The following is a 23,027-nucleotide window of genomic DNA, read 5'->3' on the forward strand; positions in this document are numbered from 1 at the left end:
CCCTGGGGATAGGGCACTTGTCTGAGAGGGCTGCAATTGCTAAGGCCCTGAGGCATGAAAATATGCTAAGGGCTCCAAGGAGGCCAGTGTGACCAGAGCATAATAAGAAAGGGTGAGAGATGGGCCCTTCTCATGACTAGGACTCCTGGGGAAAGGGAGCCCCAGAGGCAAGTCCCTGGATTCTCTCTCCTGCCCGTCACTGCCTCCTGTCTCACTGAGGCAGGCCCTACCCCTCTGGGGCCCAGGCCTTCTTTGCACAATGATGGAGTTAGCCTCCCAGGGTCCCGGCTCTCTGGAGAGAGGATTTACTTCCTCATGGCCCCCATCCCCTGCCATTCCCACCACCCTCTGGACCCCAGGAGCCAGGAATGGTGTCTTCCCCACTGACAGTTCCCAGAAAATCTCAGAACTCCCACTCCAGTCCTGGGACCAGGGACTCGGGAAGAGGAAGGAAATTCTCACACACAGCTTGCTCCCAGGGAGTTTGTTCATGTTCCCAGGCTGACAACTGGCAACCCTCAGAACTCTGGCCCCTACCCCCTTCCTCCTCCTCCTCTTCCCCCTGCCTCCCTCTCTCCCCCGGCCCCCCTTCCTCAGCTTAATGACTTCCACATGGGCCTCTGGCAGCTGGAGCCAAGCCTCCCAGCATTGTCTGAAATCTCCAAATTTAGAAGAAATATGAAAATTGTCAACCACTCCTTCCTTAGGGGGTAAAAGCAACATTCGGCACCGGGGGCAGGTCAAGGCGAGGTGGTCACGTGGCAGGCGCCTGGGCCAATGGGGCGCCCGAGAAGACTCAGTACCCGCCTTGTCCCAACACTGGGCTCGCCTCTTCAGCTCATATAAGGTAAAAGGCAGAGGGGCCTTTGTGGCCAGGGAGCAGTGGGCAAGGGGCTAAGGGGAGGGGGGCCCAGTGCCAGCTGTTTAAAAGTGCCCCCGTGGCAGTGGCAGTGAGGAGGGGTGCCAGAGGTCCAGTCAAGTTAGTTGAGGAGCAGTGACACCTCCAATCATCCCCCAAACGGGCTGGTCCCCGTTTCCAGGTCACAAGGAGCCACACCTGGACCAGAACGCAGGAGAGGTAAGAACCAGCGGCAAATGTGGGGTCTGTGAGGAGGGGAGCCTCTGTGGCATCCTCCCCAGGGGGATGCTGCATCTGGGGTCTAGTCCTTGCTCTCTTGCTAACCGACTCTGGGCCTCGGTTTCCCCATCCACACAGGGGCTGGACTGGATGATCTCTAAGCGCCCATCCTGCCCTGACCGGATGTGCAGGATCCATGGTCCTGTTGGCTTTGAGGACTCCTTGTGGCTGTGGTTAAATGAGGGGGTGGGAGCAGAGGGAGGGCAGAGCGTCAGTGTCCCACCGCCTGAGCATCACCGCCATCCCCGAGTCTGCACCCTTCTTGCTGGCTTTGCTGTAGACAATGCTTCTTCCTTGTCTATGGAGTTTGATTTCTCAGCAACAAGAGCCTGGGGCTCCTGGCAAGGAAAACTGTTTTCAAATAATGGTTTCAAGAAGCAAAGCTGGAGGAGAAGCGATGTCAGCTCAGGCTCCGGCAGACAGGCAGAGAGGCGGAAAGGCTGGGGTGTTGGCTCGGCCGCAGCGGTGGGAAGAGCTCCCTGGCTGGGGGATGAGGACGCAGGCTGCAGCCTCAGCTCTGCCTCTCACTGCCTGGCCCTGGGGCCTTGGGGGGACGCCCTACCCTCTCTGGGCTGCAGTTTCCCATCTGTAGTATGAGGCCGATGGACAACATGGTCTCCATGCAGGACATGGCTTCTGAACCCCATTTGAGCCTAGAAGGCAGGTGGGGTTGGAAAGTTCCCCCAGGAGGCCCTGAGCTAGTCTACTGTGTGACCACAGGCTTAGGGTCTAAGTAGACATCTGAAGCCCAGGGAGCTTTTGGAGTCTGAGCCTCAGGCAATGGAAAGAAGCTGAAGGGTCTCTGACTTCAGGCTTGGCCAGGGGAAGGGCCAGCCCAATCTGGAGACCTCAGGACGAGCCTGGCCCAAAGGCAGCTTCTGTTGAGGAAGGGGCCTGATCTCTAAATTCGGTGTACTTGGGTTCAGGACGTTGGAGTGGGATGGGGACAGAAAAGATAGGAGAGTTTCAAGAGGTAAAGTGGTGGGGCCAGGAGACTCAGAGGAAGGCGGGGGACTCATGATGGGCAACGTGGGAGGGAGGGCTGGGTAGAGGCAGAGGTCTGGAGTCAGGGCTGGAAGACGGGCAGGCAACATTGCTCTTCAGATTAAGCTCTGGCACATCTGGGGCCTAGAATGGACAAAGTCCTCCAGCTCCAGCCTGCCCAGCACCCTTGTTTCCCCACTTCTGGTCACACAAGACCTAAGGCCGTAAAAGTCCAAAAGGAGACTCTGGAATTCAACTGCCTGGATCCAATTCTGGCTTGTTTACTTACCAAACAAGTGGCCTTGGGCAAGTCACTTGCCATCTCTGAGTCTTAGCTCCCTCCCCTATAGAATGGGTATGGCCTTGGATCAGACCTCACTTGGCTGTCATGAGGAGTGAGGGACATATGCTCATAAGAGCAGGATAACTTGGCTAATGTTTATTACAATTAGCCTTATTCCTTTTGTGGGGTAAGATGACCTTAGCTATGCTTAGAGCGATGTGCGAGTGAGACCCAGGCAGGCAGCACACAGAGCTGCTGAAGAGAGAGCAGGAGGGGTGAGGTCAGAGGTTAAGGGGCACAGAAGAGGGATCAGCTCAAAATGTTCAAGAGCTAGGTGAGGTCTCCTTTCCAGCACTTGTAGGGTATTGTGTGGACAGTGTATCCCAAAGTGTGGTGTCTGAACCACTGTATACTCATCAACTAACAGAGAATCCTGGGTGGGGCCCAGGAAGCTGCGATACAAGCTCCCTGGGGAGTTCCCACACACATGGAGTTTTGAGAATGCTGTGCTGTCAAGCAGCCTGAGACCCACCTTAGCAAACAGAGCTAAGGTAACTTAATCCACAAAAAAGGGAGCACCACTCTAGGTCACAGAGGGCTGATAGAGCTGAAACAGAATTAGCCTGTATGGTGGTGCAGATAGGAAAATTATACCACAATTGAGGAGGCTCAGGCACTACCCAAGGCTTTTACACAAATTAATTCACTTAACCCTCAAGACAATCCTGTGAGGTAGGTCCAACTATTATCCCCATTTTATAGATAAGGAAACAGAGAGATGTTAAGTAGCTTGCCTAAGGTAACACAGCTCATGAACTGTTAAACCTGGACACAGTATGTGGGCTGGCTGCCCTAGCTGCTCTGTCCCCAGGGGTCTCCTACCTCCTGCCCTGCCCCATAGCCACCACACCCAAGAATCTAGGGAATCCTCTAGTATACTTCATGAATGTATATGGAGGATTTCCTGGGAGCCAAGGTCCTGGGCTGAAGCTCTTGCATTATCATTTAATCCTCCCAGGATTACCATGAGGCAGGAATCAGCATCATTCCTTCATCTCCATTGGTAGGGAAAGAAAATCACTGGAATTTACCCAAGGTCACACAGCTAGAAAGTGGCAGAGGGGATCTGAATCTAGTCTGCAAAAAGCACGCTCGTAGCCTGTCCACCACGGCACCTCTGAGCGCAGTGATGTGGAATCTCCCACTTCACAAAGGAGACCGGGGCTAGGTGGGTGGCCACACCAGAGTTTAACCTGAGTCTCCTAGTTCCAAGGCCACTGCCCCTCCTTCAGCCCCACCATGCCCCGCTGGACGGAAAGGAGTTTCCTTGTCACTGGTCCTTAGCAGCCACATGGCAGCTCTTTGGGCAAAGTCAGCCCTTTCCCAGGCTGGCCCATTCTAAGGAAGAGCTGACACACATAGCTCTGAGGAATAGAAAGTTCCAGGCCCGGTGTCGCCACTGACCCTCAGGGCTATGTCTGATTTCCCACATGAGCCTTGAGGGTTGAACAGATGGTCTCTGAGGTCCTCACCTTTGGGTTATGCCTGGGCCATGTCTCAATAGCAATTTCCCAACTAAACAGCCCCTGGGGCTCAGGGACACGCGGGCATGCAAAGAAGCTGTGATAAAGACTGTTTCTGATTGTTATTATGACTATTTTCATCCATGTCTCCTGGGGCACATGAGCCAGAGTTTCTCCGGGGTTCATACCTAGACAGGGAAGGCTGGGTCTGGGGTGTGCTCCTGTCAACTTTACAGGGAAGCACCAGATTATTTTCTAAAGTGGTCAAACCACGTCATAACTCCCACCAGCAGTGTATGAGCATTTCCCCTTCTTGACAACCTGGAAATTATCCGAATTCTTGAAGCATACATATTACACATTTTATTTTATATTTATCAAGTTTGTATAATAAAGAATTTAAGAAAGAAATAGAAATGCCATTGCATTCCTGTCCACACAGGTATTTAGAAATTTTCCCTACATGCATCCAAGTTAACAGGGCACTGGCAGGCCCTGGGGTGGGAGCACAGCCCAGATGGCCCTCCCTAGCCCAGCAGTCTGCAGTGACCATGGTCCAATCAGAGCTCGCCTGCAATGGTCTAAAAGAATTCAGGGGAAAGAGCCCACAGTGGCTGCCACCTCCTAACAGCCTGTCTAGACAGCCACATGGGGATTCACCACACATGGTAAGAGCCCACAGAGGCCAGCCCCCTCCCCTCTTGCAAAAGAGGCTCATTGGTGGCAATGCTTCACCACCAGAAACCTTTTCTCCAATTCAAAACATGCCTTAACACACAGCATGAGTCACCCACTGTCATGATCCTAGGAGACCAACTCATCAGCCCCTTTTTGTTTGGATGAGAAAATAGAGGCTGATTCTGGAGCCAGGGGCCTTTCCAGTGTGGGCTGAGTGAATCCCCATCCCCAGGTGATGAGGGGACCAGGCTGGGGTCAGAGTGCTGCTAGTGGGGCTAAGATGCAGCAGGCTGGCCACTAAAGGTGCCAGAGGGGCATAAGGCTGCCTGGGTTTGAATCCCAGACCTGCCTTATAGCAGCTGTATGACCTTGGGCATGATAAGTGTACCTGCTTCATTAGGCTGTTGAGTTGTCTGGATTAAATGATTTAAAATTCATGAAGCTCTCAACAGTGACTGGCATATAATAAGTACTCAATTAAAAATAACTGCGAAAACGTGATGAGAAAAGGCAGTTTCTTCAGGAGAAGGAGATGCCATACTGGGCCCTAACTCTGCTTTCCCTCTAGGGGGATAAGTGGCCCTTGTTCTTTCAAAAATTGCCATGTATCATATCTTCCCAAGCAGCCAACCCTTCACCCAGCACTCTCTGAGGTAAGTACCATTATCCCTCTGGGAACCTGAGGCTCAGAGAGATTTAGTCATTTGCCCAAAGTCACACAGCTTATAGGAGGCTCTGCTAGGACTCAAACCCAGGTCTAGCTGACTCTAGAACCCATACACATATGCTCTAGCACTGCCCCCAATGAGTCTGTGAAAAAGAGCTGCTTCTGGTTCTATCTGCCTAGTAGGACCAACTCTTGGCACTTGGGAAGGAGGCCACTTGAAGGTTGATGCCTCCTTCTAGATTAGGCATTGTTATAGTAAGATATAAACAGAGCCTCCACCACTGCCAAATGCCAGTGGCAAAAATGCAGACAATCCTCATCCATGAGCACACATTAGCATGGATTTAGTACCCTTGGGGGCCTGCTCAGTCCTGGGCTGCCCTTGACTGACACAGCTCATCAGTTATTTGAGGAAGGGGCAGTCAGCTAAGCCAAGGCTGGAGGAGGCAGCCTCATCCTTACACATCCCCAAGAGCCCATCCCAGCCACAAATCTAGGTCTTCTCCTCTAACACCCTCTTCTGACCCAAGCCAAGCTCCAAAGGAGATAGAAAAACCCCAAACTGGAAAACACACTGGACCTTACAAACTTCACAGGGACACTGCTCCGCTGCTACTAGCGTCTGCCCCGTACCCTCCTCCTCCTTCAGGGAAACAGGTGGGTGTGAAGTGTCCAGACAGAGGCTGCTACCTCAGGAGGCCATCCATAGTGGCCATGACACCACCCTGGCTGGGCTCTGGGCTGAGAGGCCACTGGTCAGTCTGCCTGGAGCCTGCCAGACCTCAGGCATGTGACCCAATAACCCCACTAAGTCCAAGGGCATCTGCTGAGATAAGCTGAACAAGATGGAGAGAAAGGGAAAGAAACAGGCTAGTTCTCTGGCCCAAGCTCTACAGCCAACACATGAGTAAGTTCTTCCATTCCTCTGGGCCCTTCAGACTGAGATGATCCAGGATTTGGGATGGGAAGAGGACAGCTCTGGTCATCCCATGTATGACAGTGGATGGAAAGGGAGGGAGGAAAAACCTGGGGTGGGGGTGGTCAGAATAGCAGGGGGCACACTTTGGATAAACAGAGAAGAGAGGAGAAGGCATTCCAGGTGGAGAGTTATTTGTATAAAGGCAAGGCGACAGGACTTTCAGGAGAACAGCAAACAAGCCCATTTGGCTGGAACTGCGGGTAGGTCTAGAAGCTTGGTGAAGTCTGAGGCTGGCAAAGCAGGGAAGGCCTGGTCATGGAGTGGTTTGACTGCCAGAAATCAAAGCCCCAGAAGACAGAAGTCCTCCTTGGTGTCTGTCTCTGGGCAGGAGATTGGTACTCTTCCCCAAAACATCATCCAGCCAAGAGCCCCAGTGCAGGAGAGACCTGGGAATTTGGGCATTGGTGACTCTGAGATATCAAGTAATGAGACAGGAGACCTCAAGGTGGGATTAGGAGCAGAAGAAAGCCCAAGGGCTGCAGTCACCATCTTTAAAATTTGAAGAGCTTTCTGGTGATCAGAAACTGGTTCTTCATAGCCCCGAAGATCAGAGCATGCAGCCCCAGAGAAGCAGGCAGGTGTCAGTGGGTTATTAGGAAGGTGTCTTCAACAGTCTGTCCAAAGAGAGATGAGGCGATTGGGAAGCAGTGAGCTTCCTATCACCAGAGGTATGCAAGCTTAGCACGGACACTGTAGAGAGAAGTCAAACAGTAGAGGAGGTTGGGCCTCATGGCCTTTCCCGCCACCAGGCTGGGACTTCACATCACAGCCCTAGCTGCCCTGGGACAATCTTATGATCCTGAGCCCCTCTGCTGCCTGGATGTCAGATTCCCAGCTAGGCATGACATCAGTTCTGTCTTGATTTCACACAGGGGCCTCTAGGGACCTCCTCTCCCTCCCACTTCCTTCCAATCCACTGCTGCCTTCTGCACTTCCCATGGAGCACCAGGCCTGACCAGAGAGACCTGGAGCCTGGTTGAGACTTGGTCCCTGGGGAACCTTCCACCCAGCAGGAAGACAGAGAGGGTCAGGGTTCCTGGGAGACCTGTTCACACGCCCCAAAGAGTCTACATGGAAATTCCAGGAGGGTCACAGGGAAGCTTCCAATTTAGAACAAAATGCTTTATTTTTATCCCCCTTTCTTTCCTGTCCCTGTTTTCCCCCAGTGGTGGGCAGGGGTGCCATTGGAGGCTGGGAGAGGAAAGCAAGGGTTCTCGTTGGGCAGAATCAAAGGAAGACCAGTGTGGAGAGATGGGGGGGTGGGGCAGACAGGGAGGAGATGGGCTGGGCCTTGGGGAGCTGTATACCACATGGGAAGAGTGAGGCAGAGAGCAAAGTCGAGGGAATAGCGAGGCCTGGGCAGGGTCGTGGGCAGTGGGCATGATCACTGACCAGACCAGCAGGCATTCCTGGACATGCAAGACCAGAGCTACCTGAGCTCTGGGTTCAAGCTGGAGTCAGAGAGTTAGCCAAGATTCCCAGAACAGAGGGCTTTGGGATTTGGGCTTCCAGGCACTGGGTCCCTGTCTCAATGGAATGAAAAGCTACAGAGATCTGTAGATAAGACTAGATCCGTCTCATTCACACTGGTAATCCTGGTAAATGCTTAATAATCACTCTTAGTGCTGAATCTTAAACTCATAGTGTCACAGTCCTATTAGACCCGAAAGCGACCTAGAGCATCAAGGCCATCTACTCATGTTATAGGTGCAGAACCTGAAGCCAGTGATGGGGAGAGACTTGCCCAAGATCACACTGCCAGGGTGGCCACCCAGTCCTGTGCATCCTTCTTTGCCTCTTCCCTGCCTTCTAAGCCAAGATAGAGACTATGGTATGGTCCTCGCAGCCAAAGGAGGGGAACAGAAAAGAGGCGGGTACCCCGACAGGACATAATTGTTTCCAAGAACTGTCTCCAAGAGGTGGGCAGAGGATGACAGCGTATATTGAGTTCTGGCAGCTCTCCCCAGAAAGGCGCTTTTACTGGCCAAACATGATCCCCTAATTTGTGGACTGCTGCAGGTGGGAGGCCTCTTGCAGAGGAAAGAGCCCACGGCTAGGAGGGGAAGCCCTTGGCTCTTTTCCTGGCTCTTTCCTAATGCGCTGCATGACTTGAGATGAGGTCCTCTCAGGCATCAGTGTGCCCAGTGAGGGGCTGGACCCAGCCAGCTTGGACAGTCAGAGATTCCATCCATGATCTGCCCCAGTCTCCTGCGGCACCTCCTCTCTCTTTCTCAGTCCATCTTAGCTTTTTTCTCAGTACAGGAAGTAGAACAGAAGCCTGCAGGCTCCCCTCTGCCAGGGAATAGCATTCTTTCTGCCCAAGCTTTGCTTTCCAGCCTTGGAATTCCCAGAGAGGCAAAAAGCTACAAAGGCCCTTATGAGGGAATCTGAGACCAGAGAGGTTCGGCAGATTGCACAAGGTCACACAGCAAATAACATGTCAACTGAGAGGAGGCCTTGGGGCTCCTGACACTCAGACTAGTGCTCTGTCCACAGACCACTCTGCCCTCCAGAGTAAAGGGCATGTAAGCCAACCTCGTGTGGACCTAAGCACTGATTTACCTTGACACTTCAAACCCCCTCACATGGGGAGCCCACAATCTCTTCCCCTCTCTGCGGCTCAGTTTCTTCTTCTATGAAACAGGGAGATAAGGGTGGTAAGATGTCTCTAGGAGCCCGTGCACCCTAGGACCCCAGGCCTTTCCAGTGTGGCCTCCTCAGCCCTGTGTTCACAGAGGGTGGGGCTACCCTGCCCAGGAAATCCCACCAAGCCACAACCTCTGTCCATCCCTGTCCCACCCCAGACCCCAGGGCTGGGCCTTATCCACAACTACAGGCTCCAGCCCAGCTGCCCCTCAGAGGATCTGGATTTTTCTTACCATAAAAGGACAAGCGTGCCTCTCTTGGTCCCTGCTGCCAGCCCCACTGGGGGAAAGGCTGAGCTATTTTTAGAAAACTCAAGGGTTTGCTCCCGAACTCAAGATGGAGCTTCTCTGGGCCTGCACCCGGGAGACCTTCCCCATCTCCCTCATCTACCTTCCCTCTGTATGCCTCCCTCTAGGCCCACTGCTGTCTCTTCCCTCCCTTCTCCTCTCCTCTCTCTGCCTCTCTGCCTTGCTCTCACTCTCACTCCATCAATCTCTTTTTTTCTCTCCCTCTCCTCCCCTCTTCCTTCCCCCTCACTCCTCCCTTCTCCTCAAATCTCCTTCTCGTCAGCTCCCCTCCTCCACTTTCCTCCCTCAGATCTTGTTTTTGGTGGTTGGAGAAAGTAACACATCTGCACCCCCACTCCCTTCTTAAACACTATTTACAACATAAATTCCAAACATCCGCCATCTGGTTCTAGGAAGGGCCAAAAGATACTCAGAAAAGGAAGTCATGATTATTCCATCTTCAAAGCCAAGGGAATTTAAAGGCCTTCCTCTCTCCCGCCTTCCTCCCAGGGCCCTTTTCTTGAGATCTGACCGATTAGGATCCCTCAGTGAGTGGAAGGAGTCAGTCCTAGCCAGGCCTCTGAATGACTGCATCATGAGCTTGTTGCTTCTCCTCTCCAGGCTTCAGTTCCCTCATCTGACACGTGGGCACACAACTCGGGTGCCTCCAGCACTCATGCTCTGAGACTTCACATTCTGCTTCAGAAAATCCACCCGGTCCAGGTCCTGGGGGCCTGCCTGAGGCTTAGCAGTGAGGGTGAGATGGGGGCAAGGGGAGCGAGAGGCAGCTGTGGGGAGCTCCAGCCTTGATGCCCGTCTCTTTCACTCCATGGAGCTCTGTGCAGACCACTCACCTTCCTTCACACTGACACTCACCAGGAGAATGGCATGGAGTCAAACCATCCCCCTTTATCTGACCCTGGGAGATCCCTGGACACCACTGAATCTAGTCCTCTCCCCACCACATCATGGTGAGGCCCAGAGAGGGGAAGACACTTGTCTGCAATCACACAGCATGCCTACAGGAGACCTTGTGCCTAACCTGCTGCTTTCCCATCCAACACATGCCAGAAGAAACCAACATTTGTATTACCCAGAAAGTATCACTCAGCCCAGCAAACTGGAACCCTGGAGGTCCCCAGTTCCCTGCAAAGTAGACAAGACAGAAGGGAGAACCAACTCCTTTATCATGGTGGGTTGTTGTTTCTTTCAAACAGACAGCATACAAGAGAGAAATACCATGGAAAAGAGGCAAAACAAACCAAAATGAGAAGTCTCCTTGCTTATGGAGACACATGCCCTTGCCAGGGCCCACACAGCCTCTACTTACACTGAAAATGCTCTCTCTGCTCACAGCCACCTTTCCATAAACAGGAACACAAGCTTGACAGAATGTCATGAGAGAGACTCCGGCTATCGCTCTGTAAAAAGGGAGCCATGAGCCATCTGCTCTCACAGGGGAGCCTGAAAATGCATGTTGGGCTGCCTGGAGCCAATCCTGATTCTGACATTTACCAAGTGTGTGAGCTTGAGGAGCACTGTAACTTCTGGGAGCCTCAGTTTCCTCATCTGCAAAATGGGGATAAGAAAGGTAGCTAACTCATAATCAATTGTGACGATCAGATGAAAAATCCTGGGTAAAACAAAGCACTTAGCAGGTGTGGAGCACTTCGAAGGCACCAGCGTGTCAGCTATAACGTATGTTAGCCAGTTAGGATTATGGCAAGTCCCAATGTAAGCCGGGTAGGTGGGCAGAAGTTGTTATCACTGTCACTGTTTTCCCAGGCTTTGTTCTCACTGGAAGGTCTTGTGGATTCTTGGGGATCCTGGTCTCTACCCTCCACCCTCCCAGAACCTGAGCTACTCAAGACTGGGCTTGTAAGCCAGGCAGTTCTGGGCCCCGTTTCTTTCCCTCTCTTCCCTTTCTCCTGCATCATCTTGCTTCAGCCTCAGACTGCGTTCCCAGGGCTTGCTCCAAAGTCCCCAGCAGTGACCCTCCCTGGGGAGGAAGTAGGGAGCGTGTGAGGCTGGTGAACTCAGCTGGGCTGTCAAGGGGGTGGGAGGGTGCTCTGGGAACAACAGAGCCACACAACGGAGGGGACCTAGTAAGAGCCCCCACATGGAGGCCCTCACCCCAGCTACCACATCTTCTCTGGATGGCTCCTCGAACCTTTGCCCTCATCCTTCCTGCTTCTCGTCCTCCCATGCCTGTGCCTCACCATAGGCCCAGCTTTGTGCTCATAATGGAAATTGCAGTCATTTATTGTGGGCTTATGAGGTGCCCGCAACTACACTTGCACTTGCCATCTACCTCATTTGCCCTTCAGTTGACCTTCAAAAACAAGCCATGATTCAGAGAGGTGAAGCCACAAGCTTGAGATCACACAGCTAGAAAGTGCTAGGGGTGAGATTCAAATGCAGGTCTGCTGGGCTCCAGGGCCGATGTCTTCTCAATTCTTCCCCCACATATGGTGGAAACTCCAGGGCCTTGGAGCCCAAGGAGAGCACAGGCTATGGTACACGCACATGTGTGAGGGAGCAGAGGAAGGGGAGCTGTGAGCAAGAAGGCTCCTCCAGAAAAAAATCAGCACGGGCCCAGCGTCAGCCCTCTCCCACAGCAGTGCCATCTGGCTTGCAGATGTGGCCCACTCCCAGCCCTTTGCGTTTCTTGGAAATGAAGGCCAGGAGAGGGCAGAGGGGCTTTTGCAATGACCATGACGATGTGAGCTCTGTTTTGTGGTCATCCAGTCGGCTGCTGCCCAAGCTCAGGAGACAGCTGGATTAAGCATGAGCAACCCGGGGTTTGAGCCAGCCTCTGATACTTGCCAGGGGTTGACCCGGGTACACTGCAGAGCCTCTTTGAACCTCAGTAAGCAGGGAAGTCATTCCTACCTCTGGCTGTAGTTATGAGTGTTCCTTGAGTTACAGGAGGCAGCATTTGCAGGCTGAAAGCCTTGTGCAGCTGGAATTGGTCACTGGCAGACCTAGGGCTGTCCCTTCATCCTTGGCCACTGTGTTAATCTCAGATTTCCATCTATCCCTAAATAGTTCCTTTTCCATGTGTGAAGCTAGAGTTGGAGGTCAGAGGGGCCTCCAGGAAATTTCCTTCCAAACCTGTTCTTTCGCTGATGGAGCCTGGGTGTGCTGGGAAGGGAAGGTGGCCCCTTCTGCTCTTGGAACTTAGAGCTACTCAGAAGACCCCCTATGAAAGACAGGCAAGCACAGCAGAGATAATGGTGGCCGAGGGCCCGAGAAGCAGCCTCCCTGAGGTCTGGAAAATATCAGCAGGCTCAGCCCAAGGCTTCTGAGGACCCAGCAGCAGCCCAGAATCATCTCAATTCCTCAGGGCCCGGCAGCTCAGTCAGGCCCCATGAAGACCAAGGCTCTGGTCACAGGGCCCCCCAGAATCCTCTGATAGGGGTTATCTTTGTTCCTTTCAGGCAAGAGCACTGACTGGTGGAAGCCACCCCTGCAACCCTGATGCTAAAGGAACAAGCACCCCAGAGAGGGGCCTCCTGTGGACCCAAGGAGGGCTGGCAGCAGGGGCCCTGGACACAGAACTGTGAGTGCTCCCCACCTCTGCTCATCGGTACACACACTCCTGCAATAACCCTATGCCTCAGGATAATCTCCCCATCCCAACACTCAGAATGACCAAGAAACCAGGCCTCAGAAAGGAAGAGTTGAAGGAAGGCCCTGCTGATTGATGGGGTGCAAGCAAGTCGGGACCATAGGGCCTGGGTTGTAGGTGAAAAAAAAATGGAACCAAAGAAAGGAAAACCCACCAGAAGCCAAGAATCCACCCTATGCTCCCTACAAACTAACAACGCAGAGACTGCGCTCTATGGAGAACAAAGGATTTGAAGGAGCCGTTGAGGGGGATGGTAATTTTCCCTGGAAAGGAGTAAATGGGGTCATACTCTAGAAGCAGCTAGACGTGGGGTGGTGTGTGCCCAGGTGCACAGTGCTTGGAACATGGTAAAGCTATAGAAACAGTAGCAGTTGTTCTTACTGTCCGTTACCTTCTTCCCCACCTACCAGTTGTTAGTGGAACAGACAGGATAAGGGACCAACTCCAAAAGACACGTGGAAAAACTGAGGCCCAGGGAGTTGAAGGAACTCCATGCAGAGTCAAGCAGACAGTCAATTGCAGAGAGGGGGTTCTGGCACCAGATCTCATGAGGATGGAAAAAGAGGAGGAAGATTTGGAAGTGAGCAGGGGAGGCAAGCCTCCGACAAAGAGCAGACACGCCAGAGACATGAGGCGAGGCCCAGGCCTGGTTTATATAACAAATCACACCTGTTCACCTCTGCATGCACCACACGTGTGTGCAAACGTGCGCCCCAGCACAGCACACGCACCCGGCCCTCATTCACTAGCAAATGAGCCTTGAAGATTGGGTCCAAACAAATTGGATTAGGAGGGCTGCAGGCGCCTCCTCCCCCGCGCTGTCGGGCTCCGACACTGAGCAGGCCTACAGAGCAGCCAGCTGCGGTCTCTCACCACGCTGACAGTCGGTCCTCAGCCCCCTTGCCCCGCCCCCTGGGCCCCAGGAAGGGGCCGGGGTCTGAGAGGATGACATGATGATGGATGGGCTGAGGGAGGTTCCAGGATTAGCTCAAGAGCACACAGGATGTTCATGCTTGTGCAAGGCTCATTTCTGAGCTGTTCCCAGCAACCCACCCCCAGCTCCCCTCCCACCCTCCCCTCCTGCAGCCCTTCCCACGGTCACTGCTGCCAGAGCCCAGAGCCCAGAGCGCGACAGATCTACCCCCCATCACTCAGTCTCACAGCTGGGCTGAGAAGGGACTGGTCAGCTCAGGAGACAGTGGCCTGGGGCTGAAAAGTACGTGGGTACTTTAGAGGGAAAAAGGAATTTGTGAACAGAAAGACAACACCATCGTAAAGGTGGCATCTCAGCGCTTTCTCATCCAGTTTTGTTTAATCCTCAGAATGTGCTTGGGAGTTAGGAGATTGTGCCCATAGTACAGATGTGACTACTGAGGTTCATTCATTGTGAAACCACAACCTCCCTTTCCTAAGCCCCAAGTCTCTGCCGGGCCCTATGTGGGGCCCTGGGGAACCAATGTGAATGACTTACAGCTTCTGCCCCCACTGATTGACATAACAGTCGCCTTTGAGCTGGGTCATTGGGACTGGAGCCCCCTGGTCCTCTGGGGGAGCAGCCCCAGCAGAATCCCTTTTCCGTGAGGCATACATGAGTGGTTGCAGATTATCACCAAGAGGCACCTTAGCAATCAGTCCATTTAGAACACAGAACTTGAAGTCAGATAGCCCCAAGTTCAAATCCAGCCTTGCTCCCTTTTTAGTTAGATAGCTGTGGTCCAGTTCCTTAGTCTCTTGAAGCCTGTTTTCCCTTCTGTAAAATGGGGTTGCAACAGCTCCCACCTCATGGGACTGAATGGGTGGATCAATTCGTGTTTCCCATACCCATTTTGACACAGGGGGAAACAGGGGCATGAAAAGGGAAAGGGCTTGACCAGGGTCACACTATGAGTTAGGGGTTAAGACAAAACCAGATGGATCCCTTCCCCCCCACCCCACCCCCTTACCCCAGTATAAATCCTCCCCACCTGCTCCACCCTACACAGCCCAGAGGCCACGACAGTTGTCCAGGTTGTACCGGCGACTACTGGGACATATCCTAGGTCCTGCCCTCCACCTATAGCCCTGCTCTGGCCTGTGCAGTACCAGAGTCCCAGGTGACCAACGGTGGCCCCCAGCCCTCACTCAAGCTGGAGGGTGGGGGCACACAGCAGCAGGCTCCCAGCCCGAGCAGCCTGGCCATATAAGGAAAGGAGCCAGGAAGGTCTCCTCTCTCAGGCCTGGCGAGAAAATCCAGACAGCCACTGTTTATTTTCTCCTTCCCAGCCTCCCCAGAGCTTCCCGGCAGAAGACAGAGGTCCCCCCAGCTAAGCGACATTTCCTGAAGACAGTGGGGAACAGAGAGGGAAAACAGCCCCTCCTCGGGCAGCAGCCCCCACAACTGCAGACAGCCAGAAGCAGGTAATATTCTGCCAGGTCAGACACTGAGGCCACCTGTTCAACTGCCTCCTTCGACAGAAAGAGAAATGGAGCAACAGAGAGGAGAAGGGCTCGTGAGAAGTCTTCCGAGTGACCCCCCTGCTAACTGGAGACCCAGAGTGAGAAGAAGCCTCTCACGGGGTAAGTGGAACAGGAGAGCCATCCACCGCCTTCTTAGTGAGGTCTCATTGGAAGGAGACTGGGGATCAGGGCTAATGTAGCCTGCTTGCCCAGCTGGCACACAAGACTCAAGGGAAGGGTGCCTGGGGCCAGGGAACCAGGAGGACACCCTTCCTGCAGTTCTGGCCTCCTCCCAATCCAGCTGCACCACCTCCTCCTCCAGGATGCCCTCCCAGGCCCCCTAGGGGCGAGAACCTCTTTGTCCTCTAAGCCCTTGGCAGTCCTTTCTCAGGCAGGCTGTTGTGCCACTGGTGCCACGCACCTTGCCAGGGGCATTTTCCTTCTACCTCAGTACTGCTCTCCTCCAGGGTAAGGATCACATCAGATTCAGACCTGTCTCCCCTTGGCACATAGAAGCAGCACTCGGTTTGCTGAAAGGACAGGTGAAATGCTTAGACCCTATCCCCAATCCCAGAGAACTGGTAAGTCAGTCAGTGGATGAGACATGCAGCATGGAGTTTAAAAATAAGGGTCCTGGGTCGGCTGTTCTGCTAGGAATCCCAGCTGGGCTCCTAGCTCCATGCCTTTGGAAAATCCCCTGCCTATGGAACCTTGGGGATGCATGAGGATTAGCACAATTAAAACATTCAATAAATGACAATTCTTATTACCATCAGCATCACTATGATTTTTCTAGATACTAAAGAACAGAACTAAGCAGCCTATAGCCACAGAGAATATGGAGGCAAATACTTTCCCCAGTCAAAGGTCTCAACCCCGACCCCGTGAAAGAGTTTCCCACAGGAGCGTGAGACTGCCTCCCATCCACTTCCTGTTTCTACACCCAGGAGAGCTGCTATCTTTGCGGCAATATTCTGAGTCCAGTGGGGTGTGCTGGAAATAGCCGTCCATTCCCCTGGTTCAAGCCAGGCTGTGACCTGGAACTGTCTCCTCCCCTTCCTGGCCTTCTATGTGGAGGTGATAAGGTTCCCCTGCCAAACGACCGACCGCCTGGCTGTTGTGCAGATGAAATGTGAGGGGCAGTTTTTCAAAAGGCAGGCGCTCAGGTGCCCCCTTTCTTATTTTTGCCATATCTGCAAGCAATTACAATATTTTAAAATTTAAGATGAGTCCTTTTTAATACCTAAGTATAAATGGCTACTGTAAAAGGGAAACTAGAACACTATCCATGATTAGGAAATAATACAGTTAAGACAAAAGACCATAGAAGTGCAACAGTGTTCTTACTCTTTCCCCTGGTACTGTGGCTTGCAAGACCCTGGGCCTGAGGGAGATAGACAGGAGCCAGAAAAGTGTCAGAGACAGGATAGCACCCAACTGAGGCTCTCTTCCCCAGGGAAACAGAAGGCCTGCAAGCAGTCTTCCAAAGTTAGCACTCAGGCCACATACTCCGCAAAATCGCTTGCTCCCCTTGCTGTGCTGCGTTTAGGATGCCAAGGGTGGTCAGGAGAAAGACCTTTGCAAAGAGTCCCACACCAAGGAATGCAGGGGGCTGGCCTTACCAGCTTGCCTCCCAGCAGCAAATGATCGCTTTTTCAGGACAACCCTCCCCAGCTTCTTACTGAAAGCTCCATGTTGGCCAAGACAAGTGTTTTTTCTGCAGGGCTAGTGGGAGACATCTGAGAGCGGACTAGACAGGCTGTGGCCTGCCCAGGACCCCCCAAGGTGGATCCTGATGTTGGAATCACTCCCCAGCCAAATGAAGTTTGGAAAGAGTTCCTATGCAAGAATTACCATATTAGAGGAAGGCAGTTCTTTAGGTGGGAATACCTCAGGAAGGGGCTGTCCCACTCAGCAGGCCACTGGGCCTGATCTGCCGCAAGTGGCAGACCAGAGGAAAACACTCTTCAGATAGGGGCCTGATTTCAAATTTCTGCCAGAGGCCTAAGAGACACTATTTTTTACGGAGGTATATGTGTTTTCCTGCTCTCTCCCAGCCGGAGAAAAGGCTGCCAAGATGGCAGTATATGTCATCCAGCATTAAGGCCACCACAGATGGCATCAGCAATGCAGGAGGGTGCTCCGGGGGTGCCCTGAGATCTTGGTAGGGCAGGAGAAGTGTAGGCAGGGCTCTGCCTGCCCACTCAGAGTTTCCCACCCAAGCCATGTCTTGAGAGGAAAATGAATTATTTATATGGCCAATCATCTACCAAGTGGCATTCTCTGGGGCCCACTATGACGTACAAAGGTCTCCACAAGGCCGAGGGACCCCACCATTAACAAGTGTGGGTACTGTCCTCAGGGAACTGGAGATCTACCCCAAGTCAGACCCAGATGTAAATAGCTTTGACAATGGAGAGAATGTGATCGAAGAATACGATTCAGCCACTCAGACAATGTATGTTACATATCTACCATCACAAGTGTGGTAAAGGACTAGAAAGAGGGCACAGAATGTGTACAGACATGGACCAAGGTCTCCTGGTATCTGAGGGAGTCAGGGAGAGCTTCACAGAAGAAGAGGCCATTTGAGTAGAGACTCAGCCCACCAAGAGGAGACAGGCAGGAGAATCATGGGGAGCAGTTTGGTACCTGGGAGCCCTGAGGTGGGGGGCACAGGGCTCCCTGGAGGAGAAAGGGGGCAAGGGCCCAAGAGGAAGAGGCCAGATGGGGTGGACCTCGTAGCTTTTGGTGACGGTTTCAGAATTTAGCCAGAGAGCAGTGGGAGACCTTTCAGCATCTTAAGCCTGGGTGAGACATAGGCATATTTGCATTTTGAGAAATCACTGTGTGAGGATGGCTGGGAAATTACTGGGAGTAGAAGCAGGGAGACCAGGTAGGAGACCAAAGCAAACATTTACTGATTAAAATATAAAGTACCACGAATGTGCTGTTTGGCTGGGATGCATCAAGCATAAAGATAGGATGTGGGGTCAGAAAGGTAGGCTGTCCTGTTGGCTGGCTCTATTTACTGATATGTCTAGAAAAGTCAGCTCCACAGAGACAGCAGGTGATGGGAGGCTGGGAGGGGTTATTTGGTGAGAGGGTTCTTTTGGAGCAATGAAATGTTCTAACATGGACTGTGGTGATGGTGACACCACTTTGTGAAAGGATTAAAAACCATTTCATTGTACATTTTAACTGGGTGAATTATAGCTCAATAAAACTTAAAAAAAAAAAAAAAAAAAACGAAAGAAAGAAAGAAAAGGAAGGTTGAGGCTTGGTTCCAGAGGGCGCAAGTGCCAGGCTGAGGACAGGAAACACATCCTGGGTAGTTACAGCAGTTTCTGGAGCAAGAGCTGGAGGGTGGAGCTGAGGCCCCTCTAACGCCCGTTCTCCTGCCTAGGGCGGACTCCCTGCCATCAGCCCCCCACACAGAGCAGCGTGGCGCCCTGTCTCCCAGCCTGAGGTGCAGTGCTGCATCTCTGGTCAGTTGGGAGTCTGAGATGAAGCACTGTAGCTCAGGAAGGGAGAAGTTGTTCTGCGGCCGGCCGGCAGCCTGGAAGCGGTAAGTAGTAGAGGTGCTTGCAGGCACCAGGAAAGGACGGGAATGTTTCCAGTCTCCATCTTGTCAGCTGAGGAAGTTCCTGGACTCAAGTTCTACCTGTGCCACGATCTGCTTTGTGATTCTGGGCAAGTGCTGACTCCTCTGTGTACCCCAGTTTGCCCAGCTGTAAAACGAGGTGTTGCAGCACTCAGTGGTGGCTATTACTCAGCACCCTGACTCTGCTTTCTCTTTCTGAACCCAGGGTGGACACTGCTAATCAGTCAAGGCATCCTTTCTTGAAGCATTCAGTTGCTTCAGAATCCTTCTCAACACCAAGTTCTAGAGAGCTAGAACCCAGTTTCAAAGCTGAAACCCAGTCATCATCTGTGCATTGGACAATTCCTAAAAACACTTTCAGTGCTAAAGATAAAAGTCCTGGGCTTTGAGTTAGGTTCTTCACTCTTTGCGGTATTGCCTAAACTAATCCAGGCATCTCCCAAATACCTCACCTCTCTCAGGGGATTCAGAAAAGCAAGGAGCAGCACAGGAAAATTACTGGGCTAAGCACAATTTTATTTTATTTTTCAACAAGTTTGGGAGGTGGGCAGTGTTACTGACCCATTTTCCAGATAAGAAAACTGACGCTGTTAGGTAACTCACCCAAGATCACACATTGATTGTGTTGAGCCAGAGTTGTAGCCTAATCTGTCTGCCTTCAGATCTATGTTCTTTTTTTTTTTTAAGTGGGGGTACTGGGGATTGAACCCAGGACCTCATGAATGCTAAGCATGCACTGTACCACTGAGCTATACTCCCCCTTCAGATCCATATTCTTACTGACTTAGGAACCTGGGGATGGGGGAGCAGGAGGAGAACATAATAAATCCTGCTCCGGTCTTGTCCTTACATCTTGGGTCACTTTTAGCAAAGACAGACCCAAACACTTTCCATCAATCCTATGGACTTCCTTCCTCCTACTCCCCTTTCCCCATAACTATATTTATCTCACTTTATCCCGTAGGTCCTATACTGTCCCATTTTATAGTTGGGGAAAGCTGAGGTTAAGTGACTTGCTGGAGGTCACCAGCGAGGAAATTGCCAAACAGAGACTGGGAACCAGATCTGTCAGGTTAATTTAGAGTAAAACCCTCCCTCTGGCTGAAGACTCAGAATACACAGGACCCATGGCAATCATGGGGAGGTGGGGGTGCGGGGAGTTACCAGATGGTTTCTAGTTGACAACATGGCCTTTGACTACAGGGAAGGTACTTTCCAGGACACTTGAAGTTCCAGTCACTACTACTCCTGGAGCAATCTCATCCACATCCCAAGATACATGGCACCCACGCTGGCTTCTGCAGATGGGGCTGGATGCAGAAGAAAACTCCAGCTGGTCCTTGGGGACATGGCAGGGCCTTGGTGCTGACGGCCACTCTCTCACCTTGTCCTCACGGTCCAGTTTTCCCAGGAATCCCTTAGATGCTAAGATGGGGATTCCTGGAAATACTGTTCTTGAGGTCATGGTTCAACAGCTGGATTCGCCTCCTTCCCACCCCAGAGTTGTCCCTATGGGGCTTTGGCTCAAGCACAGCATGAGGTCAAGTGGAAGGCCATGTGCTGGAGGTAAGAGGGTTGTGGACTGTGTTCTTGACCTTTAAGTTGCTTTTCTTTCCATTTTCTCCATTTCGTAACATCCTGTGAGTCTGGAATTGGAAGTTCACCACTGTCCTGCTCTTGGGAAATGTGTCCAGGCACTCAGCTGAGCAGTGGTTGAACCAGGACACCATGAAGCATGTGTTCTGCCTCCACCCCACCCCTCACCCCACTTCCCAGCATGCCAAGCAGTAGGGGTCACAAGTATCAAATCAATTATTATCAATAAACGAATAAATGTACATGAATTTATTTTTTAAAGTTTACTAAATTAGTTAGGTAAACTAAAAAAACACAAGTTTTCGTTTGATTTGGAATGCAGCCACAGAAAAATGAAAAATGTTTCCATCGAGGTAGAGAAGACAAAAAAGCTTAGAGTGCCCTCTTGTGGTGATGCCTGCCTCCACCCAGTCCAGGAACAGTAGGGCTCACTTCTAGACACACACACACACACGCATACAAGCGCTGAGATTCCTTTTGCCACCCCAGACCCTTCTGAGCCAGTGACTGCTTAAGTCCCATTCATCATCTCATTACCAATATTGCCTCCATAACTTACTTTAATTTGCATCACCTGGCTTCAACCTCAAAGCTCCTGAAGGTCAGTGGGATGGTGAGGTTCAGAGAGGTGAAGTGACTAGCCCGAGATCATCCAGATAGCATAAGGCTGAGCCAGAACTGATTCCAAGTTCACTGGCTTATGCCAATTCCTTAGCCAAAAGTAAAAACAGCAAAAATAAAAAAATAAAAGGAAGACCATCTAAATAGACATAGAAAATGTTAACTGATTAAATGCCAGAGACCTGAAGTGGCCCAGGTGCAACACTAGAACTTTAAACAAACCTCCTAGTGCTTTTCATGAAGTCGGTAGAGACAGTAAGAGCCATGGCTCCAGGATCCTCACTTTGGGGTCTGATCACCACGTTCCCACAGACCAGGTGGCTCCCACACATGTCTTCCTAAGAGGCCACATTGAAGATGTTTATGAAGTATGAGTTCCCCCTCCCCCTCATCCACAGAGACTGGAGCCAACCTGACCAAGAAGAAATCTGATTTGCTCCGAATAATACTATTTTGTGGGGGTAGAGTTCAAGTGGTAGAGTGCATGCTTAGCATGCACAAGGTCCTAGGTTCGATCCCCAGTACCTCCTCTAAAAAAATAATTTAAAAAACCTAATTACCCCCCCCCAAATACTATCTTCCACTCACTGAGTATTTACAACTTACAGAGCACTGTACTAAACACTTTCACAGGCACTGTCTCATTCAATCCTCACTACAACCCAGTGAGGTAGGTTCTGTCATTTACTCCTTTTCAGACAAGGCAGCCAAGGCCCAGAGAGGTGAGAGAACTGCCTAAGATCATACAGCTAATAAGTTGTGGAGCTGGGTCAAATCAAGTCTGTGTTTATGCTTGTTACCTGCCCTTGCCCCCTTTCTCCCATTTGGCCTCGCCTGGCAGATAGGGCTATCCCTGTGACTTCCCCAGGGGGAGAGGGTAAAACAAGCCTTCAGTGAGACCAGAGTGGTTCCTCCTGTGTTCTGTGACTATAATAAAGTGCTGGACCCTTGACTTGTGTCCTGTTTCTTCCTGAGAACATGGGGGGAGGGGAGGAGGTGAAGGCAGGGAAAGCACCTAACAGCCTGTATCAATCAGCTAAGGCTGCCATAACAAAGCACCACAGATGGTGGCTTAAACACTAGAATTTTATTTTAGCATAGTTCTAGAGGCTGGAAGTCTAACATCAACGTGTTAGCAGGGTTGGTTTCCTCTGAGGCCACTCTCTTGGCCTTGTAGATGGCTGTCTTCTCCCTGTGTCTTAATCTCTTCTTATAAGGACACCAGTCTTGTTGGATAAGGCCCCACCCACATGAACTCATTTAACTTTAATTCTCTCTTTAAAGACCCTATCTCCAAATGCGGTCATATTCTGAACTACTGGGAGTTAAGACTTCATGAATTTGAGGGGGTAACAGCCTCAGCTGGTGTAACCCTCGGTGCCTTTACGCTGCCAGACGTTCCCAGGGGCCGGCCTGATAGCAATCAGGACCCCACTCAGGCCAGTCAGAGCCCGGGAAGCTGTCACGGTGTGTGGGAACGCCGGCTGTGGGAGGTCAGGGGGACAGTGCCACGAGATGAGGTCCCTTAGGACCAGGACGCGGGCTGAGGAGACCTCGGGCCTCGCCACACGGCAGCTGCTCCCCTTCAGTCCCCAAGGTGTGACTGACCAGGACGAGCGGGCAGGACAGTCTGAAATCACACCTCACACAGGTGTCGGCATTCAGAGTGAACTAACACTCACTGCAGCACAGGCCTCATGCCCAACACCTGGGGACATTTTAAACACAATTACCCCACCTTTAGCTTGAGCCTCCAAACTCGGCTACATTGTGAGGAGAAAACCCCAACAAACTGACCAGCAGGCTCTTACATGACGATTCCCAGATGCCCAAGGCCTCCCCTCGTCTCCCCTTTGCTCCCCAGAACAAGGCCCGCGCGCCGGCCCTTCACTGCTGAGGGGCCCCCGGTCGCACACGGACCGCGGCCGCCCGGGAGCCGCAGGGCGGGCGGAAG

At 52.0% G+C, this 23,027-nt stretch overlaps 1 long non-coding RNA gene across 1 annotated transcript; it reads left to right on the top strand.

The window, feature by feature from the left end:
* The first annotated feature begins 864 nt into the window (after positions 1-864).
* On the top strand, positions 865-22,025 carry LOC106728584. Its single transcript, XR_001364836.2, has 3 exons — positions 865-1,078; positions 12,626-12,747; positions 15,079-22,025. It is a non-coding gene; the product is annotated as an uncharacterized LOC106728584 (long non-coding RNA).
* The last annotated feature ends 1,002 nt before the right edge of the window (positions 22,026-23,027 follow it).

This window comes from Camelus ferus, chromosome 3 (assembly GCF_009834535.1).
Source record: "Camelus ferus isolate YT-003-E chromosome 3, BCGSAC_Cfer_1.0, whole genome shotgun sequence".
In the NCBI taxonomy this organism is placed as follows: domain Eukaryota; kingdom Metazoa; phylum Chordata; class Mammalia; order Artiodactyla; family Camelidae; genus Camelus; species Camelus ferus.